Raw genomic sequence first — 23,997 nt, 5'->3', positions numbered from 1 at the left:
CTCGTCTCGCTTTTCTCGCGCGTCGCGACGAAACAAACGCCGCGCCATTACTCGCTCTCCCGTTCGTCCGACCGAGGAGACGTGACCGTTTTATTACCGCGTTACGACATTTGTTTTATCGTTTCCGCACGCGTGCTTGCGCGACTCTCGAACGTGCCGCTCGCCGGGTCCGGCGAGCGCACGTTCGACCGGTCCGGAGCGCGCGCGGTGAATAAGTAGCGAATCGTAAAAACGCGAGAAGCAAAGCTTCGGCCGCGCGACGACCGCGGCATTCTTCCTCCCCCCCACCTCCCCCGTCATTTTCACTTCCACCTCGCTTTATAAAACGCGCAACAGCCGACCGATAAACGGTCGGCCGCGCGGCCGTGTTCATCCTCCTCGTGTTGGATCCGCGAGTTTCGCGCGTCACGACGCTGGGCTTTGCTAGAGCCCAGAAGAGCCCAGAAGAGATGGACGGTGGTAGGATCTCGCGCAGCGCGCTATCGTCGCTATCGCGCGATACCGCGTCGAGTATCGCGTTTTTCCATCGGCTCGCCTTTCAAGCGCGTATCGAGATTTCCGCGCTCACGATTCGTACGGCTCACGAAAAGATGCCAAGGCGCGAAGGCGAGGTGGCCGCGCAAGGCGAACCGCCTAACTGCAAGAGGCTGATGGATAATTGCTCACGAGCAGCGGCTCGTCCGATCTCTCCGGATCGAGGGTCGTCGTTGCAATTTAAACGGATTTATGGTACTCCCGGTACCTTTAACTCAGCCGTTCCCTCGGGCATCGAATTTTCGTAGCCACTTGCTCGCCTATGTGTGTGTCCGTTTCGGTGTGCGCGCGTCGCTGCCACTGCATCAGACGCTCACACCAACTTTTCTGTCATGGTCGATCGTGTAGCTTCACGCTTTGCTAGCGCTGAGCGGAGGAGGCCTCGCCGGATTCTGGACGACGGAGGGAGAGGGAGAGAATCGGAGAAATTTCGGGCCGTTTATCACGATTCTGGCTGCTCCACCATTTTCGATATTTATATAGCGCGGCCAGGCCGCGCTGCGCGCGAATTCGAGCGGGCCGCGAGGAGTGTTTTATCGAGCCCGCGGCTTTCCCGGAAGAGCGATATCGCGCGGCATGCGACGCGGACGAACGGGGGAGGCTAACGATCGTGGCAACGATCGTCGCGCGCGCGTGCGCGCGGCGACTTATGTCTTTTCCTCGGCCGGGATTTTAATAATTGATCGTTGAGCATGTTCCAAGTATCGAGAGGGGGCAATTCCCTTCTCCCGCGAGTGAAATTAACCGTACGATAGCGGGGACCGCGAACGAGCGCCATTTTCCGAAAACGAAACGTGTTCGTGCTTCCATTTTCGCGCTTATCCCTCCATAAACGTCTTGATAGACGTTTCAATAGTAAAATCTTCTTTTCCTTCTTCAAGGGGAAATCATTGAAATTCGATCGTCGGTTCATTCGTGTAATCGCCAATGTCTGTGCTCGTCGCGAGAGCTTTGACGGATACGCCTTGCGCGTATCATCAGCACGCTCGTTAAATTCTAATCACTTTAACTGCGCCAGCCTGAAATCTCGCAGGATTGTCGAAAAGTATGGTAACTGCGCGCGCGCCGTTTAGTAGAATAAAGTGTTCGCTCCGCCGGTTCCAGTCCCAACAGGAAGGAGCAACTCGAAGACGGTCATTGTTCCGCATTCGATAATCGTCTTGGAAGTGCTTCGTCGAAGCTTCGTGTTTACCCACCGCCTCGGAAGCTCGCGCCCGATCTTTTCCTTAAACTTAAAGCAAAGTCCGTTAGAGCGGCACTAATCTGACGGCGATAGAGAAGCGAAGTTTCCGATTCTCATTCAACTCGCGTCGCAATTCCCTGCCTTCTCCCCCACCCCCTTCACCGCACCTCGACAGGCTATAGCTCGTCAAAATTCCGCGCGCCGGTTTTATCGACTCGTCGTGTCTCGCTTAATACGCATTAAACGCATAAACGTTCGTCATCCGCTCGCATGGCGCGCCTAACTCGTTGTTCGTCACGCGATGTGGGATAACGATTTTCTAACGTCGAGCGAGATAAATCCCTCGCCGAGAGAGTCCTCCTGCTCGAAACCGAGCGGAGCTGATCTTCTCCGTCCCTCTTCTTCTCTAATTCCAGCTCTCCTCCTCTCTCTCTCTCTCTCTCTCTCTCTCTCTCTCTCTCTCTCCCTCTCTCTCTCTCTCTCCCTCTCCCCCTTTCCCTCTCCCCCTCTCTTTCTTTCTCTCCGTCCTCCTCGCAAAATTTCATACGCCAACAGCGAGAACGCATCGGCGGGACAACAGTGAGAAGACGACGCGGGGCAAACAGTTTCCACTTTTCCGTGAGAAATTCCCGGCATTATCATGAGCAAATTTGACTTTCCGCTCTTCTACCCTCCGAAGATTCGCCTCTCGCTCTCTCCCTCCTCCTCTCTCTCTCTCTCTCTCTCTCTCTCTCTCTCTCTCTCTCTCTCTCTCTCTCTCTCTCTCTCTCTCTCTCTCTCGGTCCCCCTCGAGAAGCTCGTCCGCCCGCATAACCAACCGACGGGCGGGCGATACCCGGAGGGGCTGAGACCCACCACGTGCATCCTGCTCTTCAGCATCCGCTCGGCAACCGCCGCGGGATCGACTATGCATCAGGCGAATTCCGGCGGTTCGCCAGCCCGCGCTCGAATCCCAAAGATTCCACGGCCGACGGTGAATAAGGACAGCGAGATGGCAGATGAATACTTGATACTTGGAGCTGTCCATCTCGGTCCCTCGCGGTCGCCGATCTTTCGGTCGGTGTGTTGGAAAGACCGGCAAACGCGCAGCCCTTCTTCGCGGATTTCGTCTCGGCAGGGGACGCGAGCGCGCGCGTTGGCGCACGGCGTGCGCCGTCGGGACGAGGGAGGGTTTCCGAGATGTTCTCCGAGATGGTTCATTTCTTATGCGCGCGTAGACTCGGTGCGTTGCGTCTTTCGTTTCGTTCCTCGCCGGAAGACAAGCGGCAATCTCTCGTAGTCGATTCGATCGAGACAGATTCTCTCCTTCTCGTCTTTTCTCGTTCCTTTTGCTCACGCGTTCCAGAACGCCGGCGCTTCTCCCTTTTCCCGGTATCGGTGGTACATCTCTCTTTCTCTCTCTCTCTCTCTCTCTCTCTCTCTCTTCATCACTCCATATCCATCCATCTGTCCTTCTTCCGTCCCCCGATACCTCGCATGTCGCAAGAGTCGAGGAAATTCACGCTCGAGAGTGCATCCTCGAACAGTTTCCCGAGAACGTCTCCTCTTACTCCTCCTCTTCCTCCGCCTCCCTCGAGCGGGCCCGAAGTGGATCGGGGGTTGAAAATTTACGCGCCATGGATTTCGCTCCTCGTTTGCCCCTCGGTCCTACGGAAGTCGAAGGTCGCTCGAGCGTACGGAGCGTGGATCGAGATATCTCGATTAGATACCTCGACCCGTTACTCCGGCCGAGCGGAAGGCAACTTTTCTTTCCAGGATCTATCCGTCGCCTCGATAACGTCTCTACCCTTTCCTCCCTCCCGCCGTATTCCCTCGGAATACTTTTCACGCGAGAGGCCTCGCCCCGACGAGCAGATCTCATTCGCGAGAAACGTCGAGCCTTCGTGATCTCATCACGTCTCTCTCTCTTTCTCTCTCTCTGTCTCTCTCTCTCTCTCCTCCCTCCTCCCTCCCTTCTCCCTCCTCCTCTCTCTCGTGCGCGCGCTGGCATCGCGCGGCACCTCATTCAGTTTTTTGTTCTCCCTCCTCCCAAGAAGAACACCTAGGCGTCTTCAGTGGCGCTAATAAAATCAACCGGTGTCGTAAGAGACGGAGAATTAATCCTTCACCGGCGCGAGAAGCGCGTCCAATCACGGAGTAACGTCGAGATCACTCCGCGAGCGATTTCTCAATCTTCAAGATTGACTTCATATCGGCCGCTAAACAAACCGAGCACGCAGCTGATCACGTTTTCCGCGTGCGCGATTACGCGGCACTTCGGCCCGTCTCATCTCTAATTCTCCGGCTCTTTTTGAAAGCGCCACGTAGCGCCGCTCGCGGGACACGTCCGACGTAATTTCAGGAGTGGAAGGCGGCCGCGCGCGCGCGCGCGACCAGTGGACGACGCGTTGTTAAAAATTAAACGAACGACGCGGGATTGCGCACTTTGCCGGACGAACGGCGGACCCGCTCCGAAGAGAGAAGTAGAAACAGATTAACCCAGAGAGAGAGAGAGAGAGAGAGAGAGAGAGAGAGAGAGAGAAGAGTGGAGGGGGGGGAGGAAGAAAGAGCCGGGAGGAGAGAGACCGGCTGCTCCATCGCGCGTGGTTTAAGGGTCGGATTGGCCGTGCAAACGCGATTAGGCCACCTTGGTCCTGCTGTCCGTTCCACGGCCTATCCGGCTGGAAGTGATTCCGGGCCAAATGGGCAACAAGGAACGCCGTGTCTCTTGGGAACGAACCCTTCGCTGTACGTGGCGGTCGAGCCTCGCAGCGTCTCCACCGTTTTCTTCGTCCCCGTCCCCCCGCCCTACTGCACCCCTCGTCGCGACTTCTTTGCGGGATTTCAAAAATCATCGTGAAACGTGCGCGGAAGCCCGAAGATTTCTCCGCCGCGATCGTGCTTCGCGGCGGCGCCAGGGGCTTCCTTAATTGTCGGATAAGTGTATTCTCTTCCGGGGAATCCCGAATCGAAACTTGGGTTCCGCGCGCTAACCCTGCAAATCGCCGCCGAGCTTCGGTGGTAATGGAGAATTTCGAGGTATAATACGGTACGAACTACAGGCTACTGTTCTTCCCCCCCCCTCTCCTCCTATCCCCCGGATAATACACAAACTCTCATCGCCGTTTTCCGCGTATCGAAAAAGACTCGAAGAACACTCACATCACAGTCGCGGAATATTCGTTTGCCTCAGTACTCCCCTTCCGCCCGAGTTTTATTTTCATTTTCAATTTCAGTCGGCACACTGTATTAATTATTATATACTCAGCTGAAAGTAGGATATGTTGGATGAGCAAATGTTTAAACAATTAAACATAAAACAATTAACATGGACAAATAATGGAATTGAGTAGCAGATGGAACAACTAATTTTGTTTCTGTGTCAGCGTTCTCTGCGTGTGTGCGTATGTGTGTGTGAAAGTGCGTATGTGTGAAATGCACATTTTTACATGGAAATCTACACAGCCCTGCGTCCTGGCTCCGGCATCCAGTTGACTGCGCCGTCATGTCACTCGGGATACCAGCTCGTGACATTGACACTCGTGCAGATACGATTCGATCGGAAGAATCGCGTGTTCATAAACGCGACGTCATCGCGTGGGTCCGCTTGAATATTTGAAGCGCCGGCGAAACAATTTAGCGCAAATTGTGATGTAACGCACGCCCGCGGAGAGGGTACGTGACCCGCGTGAGAGTAACAAAATCAATTCACCCCTTCGCATCAATCGCCGGCAGTTATCGCTCATTGCCGAGTTATCGCAATAATCGGTAAACATTTCGGGTTCTCAGGGCGGTCAAACATACCTTCATGGATTCTCCCGAGTGTCTGCGTCACACAACGTTTACGTGCCGTCGCGTATCGACGCGTTAGTTATCACTCCCGGCGGTTATCCGTAGGCGGACCCTGTCGTATTTAATCGGGCTCTCGTCGGTTATTTCGTGTTATTTAGGAAAAGATACACGTGTATCCTTCGATCGAGTCGTCCTTGCGCGGCTGGCAGTGCCAGTGCCGGTGCCGCGATGGAAGAGCCAGGACGCGATCGTCGGGACGCTGGCGTTGATGCATCGTGCATTCCCAAGGTTTGTCAAATTATTTATTACACCGTCGTTATCTTCGCTCTCGCGGCTTCCGGCGTGTTATCGGCTCAGATTCCATCGAGATTGCCGCGAGAGATCACGCGAAGAAAAACTCGCTTCTCTTTCATCCATACTTTAGTTTTCACTTGGTAATCTTTATTGGGTTACTCAAAATGCGCTCATCTCGCATGCTCTCTGAGCGAGTTGTGTAAAAGGAGGACTTAAGGACTCCGCACGAGGAGATAACGGCAGCGGGTCGTGCCATCTGCATCAGCAAGATAGCTTGTATAGCGTCCTTCCTCTCGAGACTCCTCATTGGTCGTTGAAGCTGAGCGGAATTTGCAGGGCGCCGCGCGCGGCGAAAATTTCGACTCGGTTTCTCATTGCTATTTGTTGCTTCCAATTACGGCCGCGAAGCGCGCGACGAAACGCTTCCCTCTACTTGAGCAAATAATCCGCGGTCTCCAGGAGTCGGGTTTTCTAAAGTGATTCTCACGCTCCCTTTCGTCTCGCTCTTCTCGTGGTCGTCGTAATTCCGTCCAGCCGCATTTCGGTTGAACGACAGTTTAGCTCCTCCCTTCCTTTCTTCCTTCCTTCCGCTCTCCGCGCGCGGCCTCTCCTTCCCGGACCATTCGCGATTGCTCTAATGGACTTTTAGAGAATTAGAGCATGCGTCACGTGGAAAGCCCGTATTAATATCGTTCCACGGCCTTCGTGCCGTCCCATCCCCCGAGCGCTAGTCCCGGGGGAGTCTAACGTGCCGCTGGCAAGTGCGATATTTACTTTAGAGTCTTGCTCCAGAAATTTCTCCGCAGGTCTACTTACCAAATTGATCTCTTAATTCCCGTAATTGCTGGCTCTCTCGCGGCTACTCCTTGCGGCGCGTAGAGATACACACAACGTCCGCTTTCGAAACCGTTCCATTCGAGTCGATTCGGTGCGCAGGCGCCATTCTCGTTCGACGTTGCAAAAAAGGAAAAAAGTATGAACTGCACGCGGGACGAATTTTACCGCTCGCTTCGCAGTCTAAAATATCGGTCGCTTTCTTCGGAACTCGAGAATATGCGCGTTAGGAGTTCGCACGTGTCCGCGACGAGCGATTTACCGAGACGATGGCGGCGCCTCCGTCGTCATTTGATCGGATTATCTCGCGCGACGACTACAATTCTATATTCGCGAGCCCGAGCGGGGAAAAAATAAAGGCAAAAGCAAAACAAGCATTTTCACCGCTCGCGCTCCGTGCTTCGTGCTCGCGCACGGGAATATTCGTTTTCCCCGTCGGGCAGGATCCAGCCGCGCGATCCGGCCCGCCATTAGTATCGCGCAAATGTCAGATCGGACGAGCGATGGCCGGCGCGCATTCCGCTTCTGAAATCTCCTCGTGCCGTGACGGGGTTTATAGCGCGTCGGAAGCGAGCGAGGGCCGCCGTACTGTGTGTCTCGCTCTCTCTCTCTCTCGCTCTCTCTCTCTCTCTCTCGACGAAGCTCGGGCAAAATAGCGTGCAGAAATGCCGCGGGGTGCATTGTTTCGAGCCTGTGGCCTTGGTCATTAACCCTCTCGAACGAGCTTGTCCCTCCTTCCCTGGCTCTGCCTCTGTCTTTCTCCGGTCGTGTATCTCTCCCTCGGCTACAAAACGCCGGGCCAGCCGACACGCGCCGTGTCCATCCTCGCGGTCTTGTCGGCGCGCCTGTCCCTTCGGTAACGAGCCGGGATGCATGAAATGCTCGCATGAAATCTCGTTGAATACTTGGCCACGCTATATTACTCGCCCGTAACGGCGCCAGCTCTCAACGACGCCTCGCGGCCGTGTCCGACTAAGCTCGTGCCGCAACTACTTTGGCCGCTCGAGCGCTCCGCCGTCTGATACGAACGACTTGTTACGCGATAACTTCGACGGAGGCGCGCAGGACGCACGACGCACGATCGTCATCTCCGAGCCGAGCCGAGGACGAGTCCCTCGGAGCTGCGCGGGAAATACGCCTCTCCTCCCATGTACCTTCCTCTTTTTATATTCGTCATTTTCATCGTATTATTATTCGCCCGGTGTGTTTATTATTATTCCCGGGGAAATTGCGGGACAAATACCAAGGCCGTAAATTCCGCGCGACGCGCGTATAACCGGCTGAGAGAGCGGAGCGTCGGAAAATCTCGAGTCCCTTCGCGCCGGCGACGCGTCCCCCCCCCCCTCACTCTACTCTTCGGTAACAATTTAATATCGCGGAACGTTGAACGCGGCAGATTTCGCTTTACTGCGACGTACTTAGCGGGGACCTCCGGTAGCGAGTAACGCTCGCTCGTATAAACAGCGAAGCGGCGTCGCGGCCGGTGCGTCGTATAAATGTTCATCCCGACTGATAGATACTCGCTCGACCTGGTCCCCTGGCCTGGCTCACCTTTTTCTCTCTCTCTCTCTCTCTCTCTCTCTCCTTCCGCTAAGTTACTCGCCGATAAACCGGCGATCGCGCCGGGCAACGGCTATCCTTTACGACGACGTCGGAGTATATGCGCGCGCGCATTGCGTTATGTTGCGTTACGTTACGGCGCGCTCGTTGCGGACGCGCGCTTACGGTACTTCGTTACCGCGTCGCGAGCACCCGTAACGTCAAAGTTACGTCTTGGAGGACACGCGGGACGTGCGCCTGCGCCGCGGTAAGCAACCGCGCCACAGATTGCTCGAAACAGAATAACGTTAACGGCGGCGCGGCCGTTAACAATTCAATGAAACGTATTGCTGTCGGGCCCGGTCAGATAACGTCAATAAAATTTTACATATTGCATGACTCGTAAATTGGATAAAATCACGCTGCGCGAATTCACGCCGTTCCGTCGCGGCGACACGCGCGCCCGCGAACGTTAGCTATTAAATTTTCAGCGCTTATTATCGTCACGCGCGCCGCTCGCGCCGCATTTGTCGCGCGGGCTCATTGTTCGCCGCGATTGACCATCGCGATGACGACGATAACGACGATGACGACGATGACGACGACGCGGTGACGGTGACGGTGTCTGGTGCGTTGATCGATCAGCCGGCGATTCCCAGGAAACGCGGCAGAAAGTAACGTGTCAACGCCGTTTCGAGCGCGCGGCGACCGTCGGAACAAAGCTGAACGAACGGGACGACGGGATTTCCCTCCCGCGGCGGCGGCGGCGGCGGCGGGAGTCGGAGACTGTGCTTCTCTTCTCGCGAGTGGACAACGCGATTCCCTTTATATATCCTCGCCAGTCCGAAGCCGCAAGTGCCGCAAGTACGAGCTCGTGTTACGCTGTGACGCACACACGTGCGCCGGCGCTCGCCCGTCTATATGCGCGCTTATGTGCGCGCGGGTCGGTTTTAATTAGAGAGACTGCGCCGTATATCCGAGGCTGTGCAGGACCCGAAACAGGCTCTTCGATTAAATTATTAATTAACGCTCTTCTGGAAATACCGCATCGCGCGGCGAACACATGCACCCGTCGTACCAGCTCGCACGCGATTCCTAGTCGGGGGAGTGATAAAGAGCACGGAGCGACGGAGAAGGATGAGAAGGAGGAGGAGGAGGAAGAAGGGATGGTAGAGATAGGGGAGGAAAGTGGCATGGCGTGGTGTGGCGTGGCGAGCCACGGGACGGCGGGACGGGATTTTATGTGCGTGTATGTACGGTACGGTGGATGCACATAATCCGCGGCGCGTCATACACTCGCCGTACGGCTGTGCGCGCGCGCGCGCGCGCGCGTGTGTATGTGTGTGTGTGTGTGTGTGCGTCAGCGTGCGCCATACACGTGTACGCGATATCGCACGGCACCCCTCGAAGCCGATGCCGTCCCTCAACGACTCTACAATATAGCTCGAGCGTGTCGACAATGTCGACGGACAAGGCGCGCGAGAGAGCGGAGAACACAACACACGCACACATACACATATACGCACACGACGCATCTCATCCGTACGTGAGCACTTTCGTACTTTCCGTTTGGCACGGCTCGTCTTATCGCGACGATGTCGCCGGTATATTGCGAGATTCGTGGTCGAAAAGAGAGAGGGAGGGAAAGTGGGAGAGAGAGAGAGAGAGAGAGAGAGAGAGAGAGAGAGAGAGAGAGAGAGAGAGAGAGAGAGAGAGAGAGAGAGAAAGAAGGAGACGAGTCTCTCTTTGAAGCACTCGAGCGCGCGTCGCCGGCGGCCATTATGCGCGTGTGTACGACGCGATGACCGAGCCGCGCGCGTAAAAGACCGGAAAACGAATCCTGTCCCCCGAACACGTTTACGTATTTTTTTATTGTCACGACGGACGACGGGGGTCGAACGGTAAAACTCGTGGCGCGGCTCGCTTCCTGATACACGCGCGACGTATCGCCCGGTACCACATTTGAGCGCGCCGCATGCAGCCGGATGGCCGGGGAGAGCAAAGAACGCACGCATCGTCGATGGCCGAGGGCGGTTCGGGGAGGCGATGGGAGAGATAGAGATAGAGACAGATAGATAGATAGATAGATAGATAGAGAGAGAAGGAGAGAGAGAGAGAGAGAGAGAGAGAGAGAGAGAGAGAGAGAGAGAGAGAGAGAGAGAGAGAGAGAGAGAGAGAGAGAGAGAGAGAGAGAGAGAGAGAGCGAGAGTGAGAGCGAGAGCGAGATGGCCAGTGTATGAAAGTGCCCGTAGCGGCTGTCAAACCAATTAAGCTCGTCGCATTGTAAAGGCTGCTTTTAGGGGCTTTGTTGCCGAGCGGCGGTTATGGCCGCGTCTGTAATGGATCAGTTTTATGGGCGCGCGTGGACGACGCCGATGCGCATCCGCGCTCCACAAAGCTGCCCACAAAGTTCGCCCGAGTGCATTGTGCCGCGGTACATGGCCGTGAGCCCTTCTCACCGTCCCCCCCCCCCTCCCCCTCCGCTCCTTCATCATGCGCCGATCGTGCGCGACGGTCGACCCTCCGAAAAGCCACAGAGCGCGCGAGGTCCCGCCGAATTATCATTTTATCTTGCCGGGCCCGAGGCGAACGGCGGTGGCGCGACGGCGATTCGATCCGGTCGAGAGTCGAAATGGCGGAAGGAGGCGGCGGAAAGCCGAGGGCGACTCGACCGCGCGCGGTCGACGCGAACGTCGCGCGGTCATCATCCGTCGCGGCGGCGAGGGGACTCGTTAATTTGCGGTCCGCGTTAATGCGACAGCCGCGAATTGCGAACGACTCGAGTCGCATTTGACGGCTGCGCAGAGGCTGCGGGAGGAGGGAGCGAAGAGATGGAGTCGCGAACGATTGTTCGCTGAACCGCGGTCGATTCGCGCCGATTGAAAGCGGCAAGTGCCCGCGATGAATAATAAATGCTAATTAATGTCTGTAACGCTCGTTTACAACTCCTCGCCATAAATGTCTAATCAAGGGGCAAACTTCGGCTGTCTCCGTCAGCCGCGAGAGCCGCTCTCCTTAAATCGTGGAGTTAGTTTCCGGGGTAGTTTCCAGCATTCTACATTCAGTTCTCCTCCGCTTCGCCGCCTCTTTCTCTGTCTTTCTGTCGCCGCGGAGTCGTCCCCCTCTCTCTCTCTCTCTCTCTCTCTCTCTCTCTCTCTCTCTCTCTCTCTCTCTCGCGATTTCTCTTTCTCCCCTATCTTTATCCTTTTCGTCTCTCACTCGCCGCCATCAACCCTCCATTTCCGCCGGCTTTCCCCGTTCTTCGTAGCGCTCTTCTTCGCCTCTCCCTCCATCTCGTCATATTTCAAAGTAAATTTCATAGTATAATTAACGTTTAATAGCGGCCGCCCCTCGTCGACTGCCGCGCGGTTTACTCTCGCTACTCTAGAAGCGATCCCCAGGCTAGAGCCCGGAGCCCTGTCCTTTCGCGTGACGGATTAACCGAGCCGAACAACAGAGTTCGCGTTTAACGATTCGTCAGCGGTGAGTCGCGGATTTCACGGCAAATCGCGAGATCGATCCGCTCTCGTCGGCTGAAATTTCGGCGACGCCGCAGAGAGAACCACACACGCACACACACACACACCGCGCGTCGTCTCTCCCCTCTTTGTCGGCCCACTTTTTTTTGTCGCCTCACATTGACGCCTCGTCGTTCGACGGGAAAGAGAGGGAGGGGGGATCCTTTAATCCGGACTGGTCGGGACGCGGCCGTAACAAATGTACATCGTCGGTTCGGGAAGATTTTCGCGCGCCGCGAATGCGGCACACGTTCGCCGCGAAATAGAAAATATATCTTGCGCGGGCCCGGCCGAGGACATCTGCCGTTTTCTTTGTCCATCCGTCGACAAGGATCACGAGTCCTCCACAAGGAGGAGGGGCCCCGTTCGCTCCCTCGCGCTGTATCCGTCATTTTTTCTCGTTTCTCCCTCTCTCGTTGCCGCGAGAGATCCCGCGCGGAAATCCGCAGATCGAGAGAGACGTGCGCCGCAACACGAGATATATGTGTGCGTCGTGTTGAAGGTGCTTGAGTCGCGCCGCGATCGAGATCTCACCGGCTGTTTGTTCGCGTTTATCGAATCCTCCCCGTTGCCACGCGTATAACCGGGCCGCGACCACGGGAAATCCCCCGGCGCTGCTGCCGAAGTCGAGCGAGATGTTTTCCCCTCCAAAAATTCCGACGCGAACGATCGGATTATGTATTATATCACTTTCCTTGCGGTCAATTTCTTCCTCCCCCCCCTCCCCTCCCCTCCCCTCCTCTCGCTCTCTTTCTCTTTCCTCCTCCGAATTCTCTATTTCCTCGTTGTTCGCTGACCGCTCGAATCCCATACAATCCATTTATTCCGCGAGCCCATCTCTGCCACAAATCCCACTCGCGGGGTATCGAACGTGAGACGCGCGTGTTCGGACGTTCGTTCCCTTCGTCTTCTCTCCCTCTTTCTTTTTTTATTTTTCTTTTTTTTTGCAACCGCGAAATTTTCTCGCCGTCCCGGCAGAGACGCCCCGGGACGGGTAATCGACCCCGAGATAGAGTCCCGCGGGGATGACCCGGTCGTCCAATAAGGATTCGTTTATCGTCGAAATATAAGCGGCGGGACCATTTGTAAATCGAGACGTCGCCTGCCGTTCGTGGAACGGCGCTTTTGATTAATCGACGTGCCGGCGTCGTCGATTAACCGTTTAACCGCCCTCGCTATCTCCTTTCGACCCCATGTTCTTTCGAGTCCCTTCGCCGTCCCCGTGGGCTTTATATCTCTCCTCGCGTATCTATCCCGCTCGCTCTCTCGTGGGGAAACCCGACTGCCGAAAGAGTGGGGAAGAAGAAGAAAGAGGAAGGTGGAGAGAGAGAGAGAGAGAGAGAGAGAGAGAGAGGAAGAAAGGAAGAAAGGCAACGAGAGGCCGTGCGGAGACGACCGAAGGTCCGGAGGAGCTTCTATTATTTTTCAATTGGCCGAGCGAGCGGACGAGAACGTAGCGGGATCCCGGTATCCCGGGTGTAATTGGAGTCGGCTTTGCCGGCGTGGCGAACGTAACCGGCGAAACCGAGACGGCGGAGACTGGGGCTCTCGAAACGGAGATAAAGAATGGATATTTGTCCGGGTTCGGGCGCGGCGGGGACGCTCCCAGCAGGGCGAGCCGAGGATTTCGAGGAGGAATGGCCAGAGCGCGACGTGAGCGGCGTAAAGCTAACGTGCGAGAGCTGAGCCGAGAGAGGGAGGATGTGGAGGGAGGGGCGAGGGGGGAGAAAACGGTGACGAAATATGCATGCGGAATACACGCCGGATGTGTAAGGCGGCGCGCGTTTGTCCGCATCCGGATGCGGCGCGAGTTTGAATATCCCGAGAAATATCGGCGACTCGGTCAGATCGATGCGTCCTCAATTATTCAGAGCCTTCCGCTCGCCCTCCCGCGCACTTTCTTCCTCTCCCGCCGTTCCCGCCGTCCGCTTTATATCTTCGCTCGTCGTTATGTATTATTTAGCGTTTAATCTCACGCCGTCGAATTGAACGTCAGGCCGCCGCGTAGGTAGCGAGCCGCTTCCGAGGAGTTCGCGAGAAACCGCGATCGTTGAACTTTCGGCGCGACCGTGTCTATTTTCGTTGTCATTAACCGAGTGTTCCTTCGTCGGAGTGCGTGAGTCCTCTGGCATCATCCTCGATGGTCCGGCCGGGAGGCCGGAAAGAGCCGGCTGCTCGAAATGGACACAATTATAGAATCCACCCCTATCCGTTTAGCCGAAATTCTCGCTGCGGGCGCGGGCGATCACGAGTCTCTTTCCTCTTCAGTGAGTCCCTGAAGGGTGACGTGTTTCCAACTTAGATTTCAAGTTAGGGAACGTCCCCACTTCATTCCAACGGAGAGAGTCATGATCGATCCCCCCACCCCCCACCCCTCCCCCAGATGCGCATTTAACACGGACGGAATAATTCAAAATAATATACCGCGAGTGCAAAAGTTCTGGTGAGCCTGGCGACAGAAAAACATGAACGTGTTATCGAAGACGACTTGAAAACGTGCTGCCGTGAAGTTGCTCGAGTCGCATCCTCGAGATACATTTCTCCATCCAATGTTCAATCGCACTCGGCCGAGTAATTAGACCTTGCGAATGTGGCGTGTACGTCACACACACCACCCCCTCGGTGAAATCGCCCTCGGTTACCGAACCGAACGTCGCGAGCGATCCATTCGCTCTTCTCGAGAGCGCAGCCCTTTTTCGCCCCGGCTCGCGAAACTCCGCGAACGATTCGGGGGAGGGCCCGGCGGAGAAGAAGAACGTGATCGCAGCGTGCCCGCGGAGACTTTTTCCGCGAGCGGCGGGAGAGAAGCGCGCTCCCGATGCCGAGCGATAGCCACCGCCGGCGCGGCCGACTTTCGCCGCGAGTTTAATTAAACTCCGCCGAGCGGCGGCCGTTACCTACATTTCGCGGCGCGATGCGGATGCGAATGCATTGTTGGCGCACGCCGGCGCGGGGAGACAATTGGCGATCGTGTATCGCCGTTGCAGCCAGCCAGCCAGCCCGAGGAAGTCGATTTCCTGGCCTGGCTTGGCGTCTCTCCCCTTCCTCGCGCAGCGGCGCGTTCGACCACCCTTTCGTCGTCGGCATTCCCTTCGTGCCCTCATTCTTCCCTTTATCTGACCACGCGTTAGCCGGGGGCCGCGAAGGGAGGCTACGTCGGCGAGCTCCCACCGTCGCGCGCGCGTCTCCTCTACCGACCCCCTTCTCTCTCTCTCTCTCTCTCGCTCTCTCTGTCTCGCTTTCTCTTTCGCCGTCGCACCGATTCATTCCTCTTTCTCTTGTTGGCGACAGAGGCCCCCCGCAGTCCGCCTCCGCGAGTACGTTTAGACTTCGACTCGCGCCTCCATTGTCATCGCGAATTCTCGTGGAGACGTGACCGCGAAGTCGGACCTCCGGGGCGAATTCTGCGCGGCGTTCCTCGGATTAACACGTGTTACAGTCGAGTGCCACAGTCGAGGCCGGGCATCGATCGGGCGTGTTCCCGCGGGAAGGTTTGCCGCGCAAAGCGGAGGAGTCGATAGTCGCGTTGAAAAGAAGTGTCGTTGGAAAGCGCGCGCAGTGTTGCACCGTTGTGTGTGATCGTGTCTGTGTGTGACATTTTTCGAACAAATCAACTCACACGTACGCGCGTACACACATAATTCATGGCTCCGAGCGGGGCGGGGGGGGGGGAGGCGTCTTTCGTTGCGACCGGCGCGCGCGCGCGCGCGCACGTGAATAATAGCAATCGTCGTCATGAATAATTGAGCGCCTAATACGTCATTTTGATTAAATTTAATTACACTCTCGTGGCGTTATGAAATTGCGTTTCGTAAACACTGAATTAAATAGCAACATTACTATTATGACATTATGCAGTAATGCCGTTACCGTGCAATAACGGCTGCGCGGAATTTATAATGCAAAATTTCTCGTTTACCCTGCCTGCTTTGTAGTTTGTTGACCCGTGCAGTGGCGCTCATCTGGTAGTTCATTACGCGCGCCGCTCCACCGCCACGCCGCGGGGTATAAAACACGTCGCGACGTCGCGTTTATCATCTGGGCGATCGGACGCCTCGCTAACGCGCGTATGCCAATCTCACCGGCGAATCTCGCGGATCCGTTCTCGTCGTCGTCACCAGCCGCCGCAGCACGAACTCCTTCTCATCGAATCGCGCGCGTCTGATCAATTATTTTCGCCGAAGGGACAAATGTACACGCCAGAGCGGTCCGTGTCGGCGGTTCGGTCGGTACAATCCCGGTAACGAGCTTTTAGTCCGCTCTCGATCGGAACCGGCTAATATCAGCGAGGAGAAAGGGCCGGGGACAGGGGGAGAGAGAGAGAGAGAGAGTGAGAGAGAGAGAGAGAGAGAGAGAGAGAGTAGGAAGCCAATTCTCTAAGCGATACTAACTGCTGCGCGTCCGCAATCGTCGGTATTGTTGCTTCGATCGACCGGCCGGCCGCCTGCGGCGAGGCAGCAGCGGAGCGCACCTTCGTGTTCGGTAAATTCGTTTTCGGCTTTCACCCTCGGATGCGCTCCGCCGACCATTCTTCATCTCTCGCCGGGTGGCGGGCGGGAGCGCGGCGAGGCGGGACGGGACGGTACGGGACGGGGAGTCGAAACGAAATTCCGCGTTTCGCCGTCGATCATTCGATCTCGCGCTGCCGATATGTAAATAATAGACTACTGTGGAAACGTATGGCGCCGCTTCGAGTCGACGGGAATTCGCGATTGATTTTGTATCAGCTCCCATTTATCAACGTCGTCTCGATTGCAGTCTCGCGATGCGTCTGTGTTATTGATACACGTGTGCGCGTGCGTGCGTGCGTTCTCTTCGTCTTCGTCTTCTTCGAGCGTGAAAAGCGAGCGAGGAGCCTGCGTTAAACGCCGGCATACCATTTTATTTATTTGTATCCGTCTTTGCGTCTGTGCGAAAGTTACCTTCGCCTGATCTCTTTCGCCGGCTCGGATTCGTCCGCGGCGACAACCGACCAGCGCGAATTCATAGTCAACCGCGTCGATATTGTTTAACCGGCGCGCGAAAGTAGCGATCGGGCGCAATCTATTCCAGACGCGAATGCACGATCGCTCGCTTTTCTCATTTTGCCGGGCAGCGGCGCGTGGCGCTGCGAGATGCCCCTTCCGGCGGCTTTTTATCTGCTGCGTGAAACGGGAACTTTTCCAATCGGAGTTTACGCCAGTTCGTGTAATACATTTATAAATTCGACATGTGTGTATATATATATATATATACACATATATATACATTTACACACATGCGTTATACACGCGCGTGCAACGACCGAATCGAATCGCACGAGCCGCAAACTTCCGCGGCGGCGGTTCTCGTTCGATCTGCGGACTCGCCGCCGAGAGTGCGACCTACCGCGGTCGCGACGTCGGTCTCGCCGCGTGTGGACGGCCGAGTTTTCGTCACGCGAATAATCGTAAAGTCCGGTCTATCCGTCACTGCGGCCGCGACGACACGTGCCAATTGCGAAACGGGTAACGCGTGGAAACAAATAAATCTCTCGCCTGAAAGCGCCACTCCTCCCCCTTCCCCTCCCCTCCCCATTGAAAACAGCCTTTAACACTGCAATTAACGAGCATTTAAAACGCATTTCAGTTTATGCTCTTTCGCACAAAAGTTACTCGAATTTGACGTATACATCTTGACGTATTTTTACAGACGTCCAGGAGAAGTAAAAGGTCGCGATAAACAAACATCTTTGTTCTCGCACAGCGAGAATCGGTGGAAGTAAAACCGGAAAAAGTGTTGAAGAAAGAAAGAGAAAACGTCGAGAAGCACGTCGCGCTCGCGTCCGCCTCTCGCGGCCGGTCGCGCAGCGACTCGATTCCGTTTGTGCGCGGCTGACCGGGCGTGGGGATTTCCACTTGAGACTTTGATCTTGTCGCGCGCGCGCGCGTTTCCGGGACCCAGCGATGGCGCAACGCCGGCGAGAAACGGAATATTGATGAGCACGGGAGTAATCGGTCGCCGGTTATCGCTTAATAGCGAGCATCGCACAAAGCGCCGCGCTAATTAAAACGGATAATACACCGGCCATGGAACGAGACGGTAATTGGGCGTGGTCGGGTGGGTGGGCGAGCGAGCGGGGGATTCGTGTGCCCCATTATTATTAATTGCCTCGTTAATAGGCACACGACTACCGGAGAACTCTACGCCGAGTGTGATTCTTCTTTGTAGCTCTTGCACCGGCCGGGCGGTCTTACGTCTTGGCCTCGGTTAACGAGCGACCTCCTGTACAAGCAATGTTACGCGAAAGAGAGGGTCTTCTGCGCTTTGCCCCCTCATCTTGTCCGAAAAAGCGACTCACCTTTTTTTTTTTTTTACTCGCTCGCAGCCCCGTCCGGCCGAATCGTATCCCCGTGTCGTGCAAACGCGCGTTACACTAATGTAGATGTCGGCCCGCGGGAGAATCGACGTGGCGTTTTCCATGGCAGCCGCCGAAAATCCGATTTCCGCCGAAACTCTCGGCAGACCCTCGGACGATTAACACCGCGATTACCGTCGCCATCAGCGTTATCGGCCGCGTTTATCAACGCCGCGTCGTCACGTTTTCCGTGATCCTGTTTTTACAGGCGATGATTCGCCGTCTCTTTCTCTCTCTCTCTCTCTCTCTCTCTCTCTCTCTCTCTCTCTCTCTCTCTCTCTCTCTCTCTCTCTCTCTCTCTCTCTCTCTCTCTCTCTCTCTCTCTCTCTCTCTCTCTCTCTCTCGTTCGTTTCTTTCTGCTCTCCCTCGCAATCCGATCGTACGTTTACGAGGAAAGTTTGTAGATTAGCTCCATCCTCCCGATGATCGCATGCCCGACGCGATTGAACGTTATCGTCGTCGCGATAGGAATTACATTTCGCGACGGAGTGGAAGGGGGTAGAGACCCGTCGTTTTCGGTTCCGCACGAAGGGTGCTCACCCTTCCCCTGACAGCCGTCGTGATATGAACCGTAGGCTAGATCCTCCTCCGTCGTAGAATCGGCAACTTGTCCCTTTTACGACGTGATATACCCGCGGAAACGGCCACCCGACAAAGTTACACCGTAAACTCGTTGCGTGAAGGGTCGGAGGGTGAAGAGGCGACGTCGCACGGAAGCAGCGACGCGATTTTGTTGGTAACTCGCACCCTGCCTTGTCACACGCGACTTGTCCTCTCTCTCTCTCTCTCTCTCCCCCTCTCTCTCCCTCTCTCCTTCCCTCTCTCTCTCTCTCTTTCTTTTTCCTCCTCCCTTTCTTTATCTTTCGATCGAGTAATAAAGTCACCTGGAGATCACAATCACCGGGCGTTTGACGTGGAAAAGAATTGATTTAGACCGTCGAGGCTACCGCGGCTCGCGCGGTATTAATGTCAGAAGTGGCTTTCGACGAGTCGGTGCTTCTCGTCCGATAGAGATCGCAGTCTCTCTTTCTCTCTCGGTGTACGCGCCTTCGCGGGTAAACTCGCGAAAGTCCACCCCAAAGGTGACACCGGTAAAGCCGGATTTACGCGTCGCTGATGTAACGTTGATCAAAGGCAATCCGAGATTGTCATCTGCCTAACGTGACGCGTAATAACGAATGATTGAAAAATACGCAGAGACGCGTACACGCCGCGGTTTTCTCGTTTTCTTTCATCCTACGAATTTATCCAGTATTTGTGTGTAGCGATTTATTCTCGCAAGGGGGAAGTAAGCTTCACTGAATATAATATGAATTTTCTGAAGAATGGATCGAGACAGAAGCCTCGCATTTGACAGTCGAATCTCGAGTCGCGAGAAGCGACTTTAATTTCAGTAGCGGTTAATGAGGTATCAGACTTTTAATGAGTAATATGAACTTCTTCAAAGGTCGGGGCAGTTTCGAAAACGCGTTCGCGATGGGGCTTCTAGGCAATCTCTCACGGTTTCTGAAAGACATCAAAGGAGATTCGTTTTGCGTACTGAACGAGATTGGCAATAACTCTTACAGCATCGCCCGATGGAAAACGCGGAAAAAAAAGCTGAAAAGAGAGAAAGAGCGAAAAGAGGGCGAGAGAGAGAGAGAGAGAGAGAGAGGGGGGGAGAGGGAGAAAGTCGCGGTATTTTATCTTCCCCTCGTTTACTTAAGACGCACGGCAAGATGATTGCATCCGCGACAACCCCCGCGGCGGTTGCGTAATTTATTTACGCGTACCGATATCAACATCTTTCAACCTTCCGCTTTAATTTCTTTACGTCTCCCTCCGCGAGTAATCGCGCTCTCGGATTGCTTTACGCTGTAATAGCGCAGCGCTGACGTCGCTCCTTTTCTCTCCTCTTCATTTTCCCCGTTCTCTTTCTTTCCCTTCCCCTCGTTCCTCTTTTTTTTCGCTTTCTCTCTCTCTCTCTCTCTCTCTCTCTCTCTCTCTCTCTCTCTCTCTCTCTCTCTCTCTGTTTCTAAGATTGTGCACGCGCGATGCTTTTGTGCGGGTCGCATTTAATTTTCCGAGACAGATGTTTCGCCGGGCAAACGAGGCGCCTCTCGCGCTCGGCCGACGCGCGCGCTCCGTCCGAGACGATTCCGTCCGTTTCGCAAGCGAGTCAATTTTTAATTCCGACGGGGATACGCGGGAGGGGGGAGCCGCGCCTCCGCGAAGACGCACAACCGCGAGAGCGCGAAATAGGATCGAGATAGACTGACGTACGTACGCGGTAGACTTATACACGGGGAATATCTTCTGGTTAAAGGCCGTAGCGCGGCACTTCGAAAATATTCCATTTCCCATTTCCACGAAAGAGATTGCTCGTGTCAGGGAAAGTCAAAGTAAACGCGCCGAGACACGCCGCGACGAAATCCTCCGTGCATCCCTGCAATTTCTCCGTCCTCCTCCTTTTTTTCCCTCGTCGCTCTCTCTCTCTCTCTCTCTCTCTCTCTCTCTCTCTCTCTCTCTCTCTCTCTCTCTCTCTCTCTCTCTCTCTCTCTCTCTCTTTCTCTCTCTCTCTCTCCCCTCCTTCTCTGTCTCCTCTTCTTCGCCGGGCTTTCGTCCTTGATTTTTTCGTCTTACGTTGCCCGTGCATTTCAAAGCGCGTGTTGCGCTCGTTGTGTGCAACGGAACGAGAAGGCGTGGCGATCGCGCGGAATAGCGCGCATTGTTTTTCCCCGACCGCGTTTTTACGTCGCGCCTTCTCCCTCCGCGCGTTAACGTCCATCGCATGTCCGTTTAGTATCCGCGTACATTATGAAATAACGGGCTCTTTGTGCGAGATACATCCGCTCGACTCCTCCGCCTCTCCCACGCGCGCGCGCGCGGAACTTCGGCCCCCTTTTGACGTCCTTCTTTCCCCCTTTGCTACGTTTTTCAACCGCGGCGGAACAAAAATCCCCCTCCCCTCCTGCCGCTGGGGATTCGTACCTGACAACGTGCTGCACGAGATGCTTCAGAAATGTGTGTGTGACCGATGGGGAAAAACGGAGAGCGGAAGAGAAGCTTTTCTTCTCACAAGGCGAATTTAAGGGCTGAATTAACCTTTAGAGAACCGGCATTTTTCCTTTAAAATTTGCAATTTTTTTCGCGGGAAATTTATATATATATATATATATATATATATATATGTAACCATCATGTATCGCGTAGAGTTTTCGAGTTTGTTTTCTTAGTGGCTCCTATAGGAGCCACCCCAGTCCTCTGAAGGTTAAAGAACAATACGAGAGTGTCGGCGACGGAGCGTGGTAAAAAATTTCAAGGTCCACCCTTGCCTTCCTCCTTGGCGGGGCCGGGTCGTTCAGCCCTCGATTTCGTTCTCTCTCACGACACCCCCGTCAAACGTTCGCTCGATCATATCGAGCCGCTCGCGTCGAACGCGTGCGCGTGCGCGCAAATGCGATAACGTGGGCGGGCGGACAACGGGGGGAGTGGGGAAGGGGCCGGCAAATTTCCTTGAAAAAGTCGAAAGCGGCCGTCCTCGCACGCGCCTACGTATGCAAACGAGAGAGACTCGGCGAGACGGGTAAATAAACCGTTTGGAAAGGCGGCTAAACCGGCCGTGCGCGGCGAAGGAAAACCTTGGAAACCGCGCAGTCAGCCGATACTTAAATCTCTTGGTATCGCCGTCTACGATCAGCCAGCGCTATCTTGCATTAACGGCCGCTACGTGTCCCTGAATAAATCGACCCACTAAGCGCTTTTTCGCCGGCGTCATTAAGCGAGGTCGGATCATTCCGCAAAATTCTGCCAGGGGTGATTCCGCCCCTCGCGCGCGCGCGAGGGGACCCTCTTGCCGTTGCCGCAGCCGTCGTCTTCGACACCGAGGAGCGAACGTGGACGCGGACGGCCTCGTCTGATCCAACGGCAGGACAACGAGACAAGCGAGATGAAAGTGTGCGGCGGACGCGATGCATTCCTGAGACTTATTTCGCGGAGACTTACTTGCAGCGCGCCTCGAATTCGATTCCGTGTGCTCGGCTCGCGGCATTCAATTCGCTCTCGTACGCGCATTCGCGAGCGAAGGTCGCTCTCTTCTTCGGAGCAGGAGGGAAAGAGAGCTCGTCCATGGGCGCACGCGAGCGTATCGACTCCTTTCGAAGAAGCCTGTAATAATCTCACAACGGCACAACGGGAGCTCGGTTGATTAATCAGCCGGAAAGCGTGCGCGCGCGACAATGCGCGTATTATGCTTCCTCTCTCTGCGGGATAAATTCGATAATAAGCCTGCCGGACAGAATCCGCCGATGTAGGCCAGTAGCCTTAGTAGATTTTCGAGCTGCTAGGTAGTTGAGCGAAAGGACTCGGAAAGGAACAGAGGGGGCAGATGGAGAGAAAGATCGAGAGCGAGAGACGCGCGACGGATACCGGAGACCCATTGAAGTGACAGGTCTTTTGTGATTTTCTCATTACTGGAGTGGAAGGTCGATCCTGGAAGAAGCCCATCCAGCTGTCGCGGCGAACCCCTCTCCGCCTTCTTCTCGCTCCTCGTCGCCTCGGCGGCCTGTGCTCCTCTGATCCTTCTCCTTTTTCTCTGTCTCTCCTTCTCTCGTTCTCGTCCTCCGACGCGTCTTAATGCCGCGCGGATGACTCGGCCCGCGTCGCCAACTTACCCGGCTGGACGTGGTCGCGCACGTGGAATTACTCCTTTTCACGTGCTCCCTTGCGGAACACGATCCTAACCTCCCCCCTGCGCCGAACTCGCGCGCCGCGGCAGCTCGCGGAATAACGTCTCCTCTCGTCGGGCTTGCCGCCGGAGGAGCTCTCCTTGTCGCTCCTCCTTCGCTCGCGAGCGCGGTTGTTACCTGTCCATTGTATGCGCGATCCTCTCGATCGCTCTCCTCCTTCGCCCACGTTAATCTCACCATTTAGGAGGAAGAGACTCTCGCGCGAAACGCAAGCGACTCGACGAGAAGCTGTCGTGCGGGCGCAATGAGGAACCGGAAGCCGCGAGGACCGTCTAATTAGGATTCTCCGCGCCAATTTGGCGAACCACTCGCGAGGATAAGCTCCGTCTGTTCGATACCCCTGAGACAGCTAGGCGACGCGAGCACTCGAAGAAGCGATTCTCCCTGATTGCCTCGTGCGATTTACTATTAACGAAGACGCGAATGACATTTTAAGCTGCCGAGTTGTTCGAGGAAACGCGATGACTATACGAGCGCCTGTTGGAAATAGCCGCGAATACTATTCGCGAGACAAGCTCGCGCGTAGTCGGGTCTCTCCCTCCCCCCGTGACTCGCGACGCCAATTTGCGCTTTCGCGCATAGAGACAGAGAGAGAGAGCGAAAGCGAGAGACAGCGAGAGAGAGAGAGAGAGAGAGAGAGAGAGAGTCGTTACGCGGCATTGTTCGCGCATTGTTGCGGAGGCATGCTCCGACATTCTTCCCAGTGGCATGTCCATTGTTGTCGAGCGCGCCTAGGCGAGCTCGTAAGGCGGAAGGTAGGCGAAGTCGTCGAAGGCTTTTGTGAGGCGGAAGAGGAGTGCACCCTGCGGAAGCGTCCCGCCAGTCCGCTCGTGTCCCCCCGCCGTTCTTCTGTCCGTCAACCGGCATCAATTAGTAGCGTGAGGCGTCGCGACAGTGTACACACACACACACATACATGTGCACACACTCGTGCGACATGCTCGCCGACGGAAACACGCATTAACCCTCCCCCGTGCACGCGTGAAGTCCGTCCGCGCGCGTCCATCCTCCTCCCACGTGCTCGATCTTCCCCGACGAGGAAATGTTCCTCACCGGACACGTACACGCTTCCGTTATACGTCGCACGTAACTCGTCTCGGCTGTCCCGGCCGCGTGTTGCCTCCCGTGAGGCAAAAGTTGCCGCTTGAAATTCCGTCGAAGCTCGCGCGCAGAATTAATCCGCGCGCGCGCGCGCGGTCGGAGTCGGCGGCGGCGGCGGCC

At 55.6% G+C, this 23,997-nt stretch overlaps 1 protein-coding gene across 12 annotated transcripts in view; it reads left to right on the top strand.

Moving 5' to 3' along the window:
• Positions 1-23,997, top strand: part of heph (polypyrimidine tract-binding protein 1 heph) — a 420,294-nt gene that overhangs the window by 239,256 nt on the left and 157,041 nt on the right. The window lies entirely within an intron of this gene.

This window comes from Harpegnathos saltator, unplaced genomic scaffold (genome assembly GCF_003227715.2).
Source record: "Harpegnathos saltator strain DR-91 unplaced genomic scaffold, Hsal_v8.6 scaffold283, whole genome shotgun sequence".
In the NCBI taxonomy this organism is placed as follows: domain Eukaryota; kingdom Metazoa; phylum Arthropoda; class Insecta; order Hymenoptera; family Formicidae; genus Harpegnathos; species Harpegnathos saltator.
The sequence above is the reverse complement of the archived record's forward strand: the minus strand, read 5'-3'. Positions and strand labels throughout refer to the sequence as shown.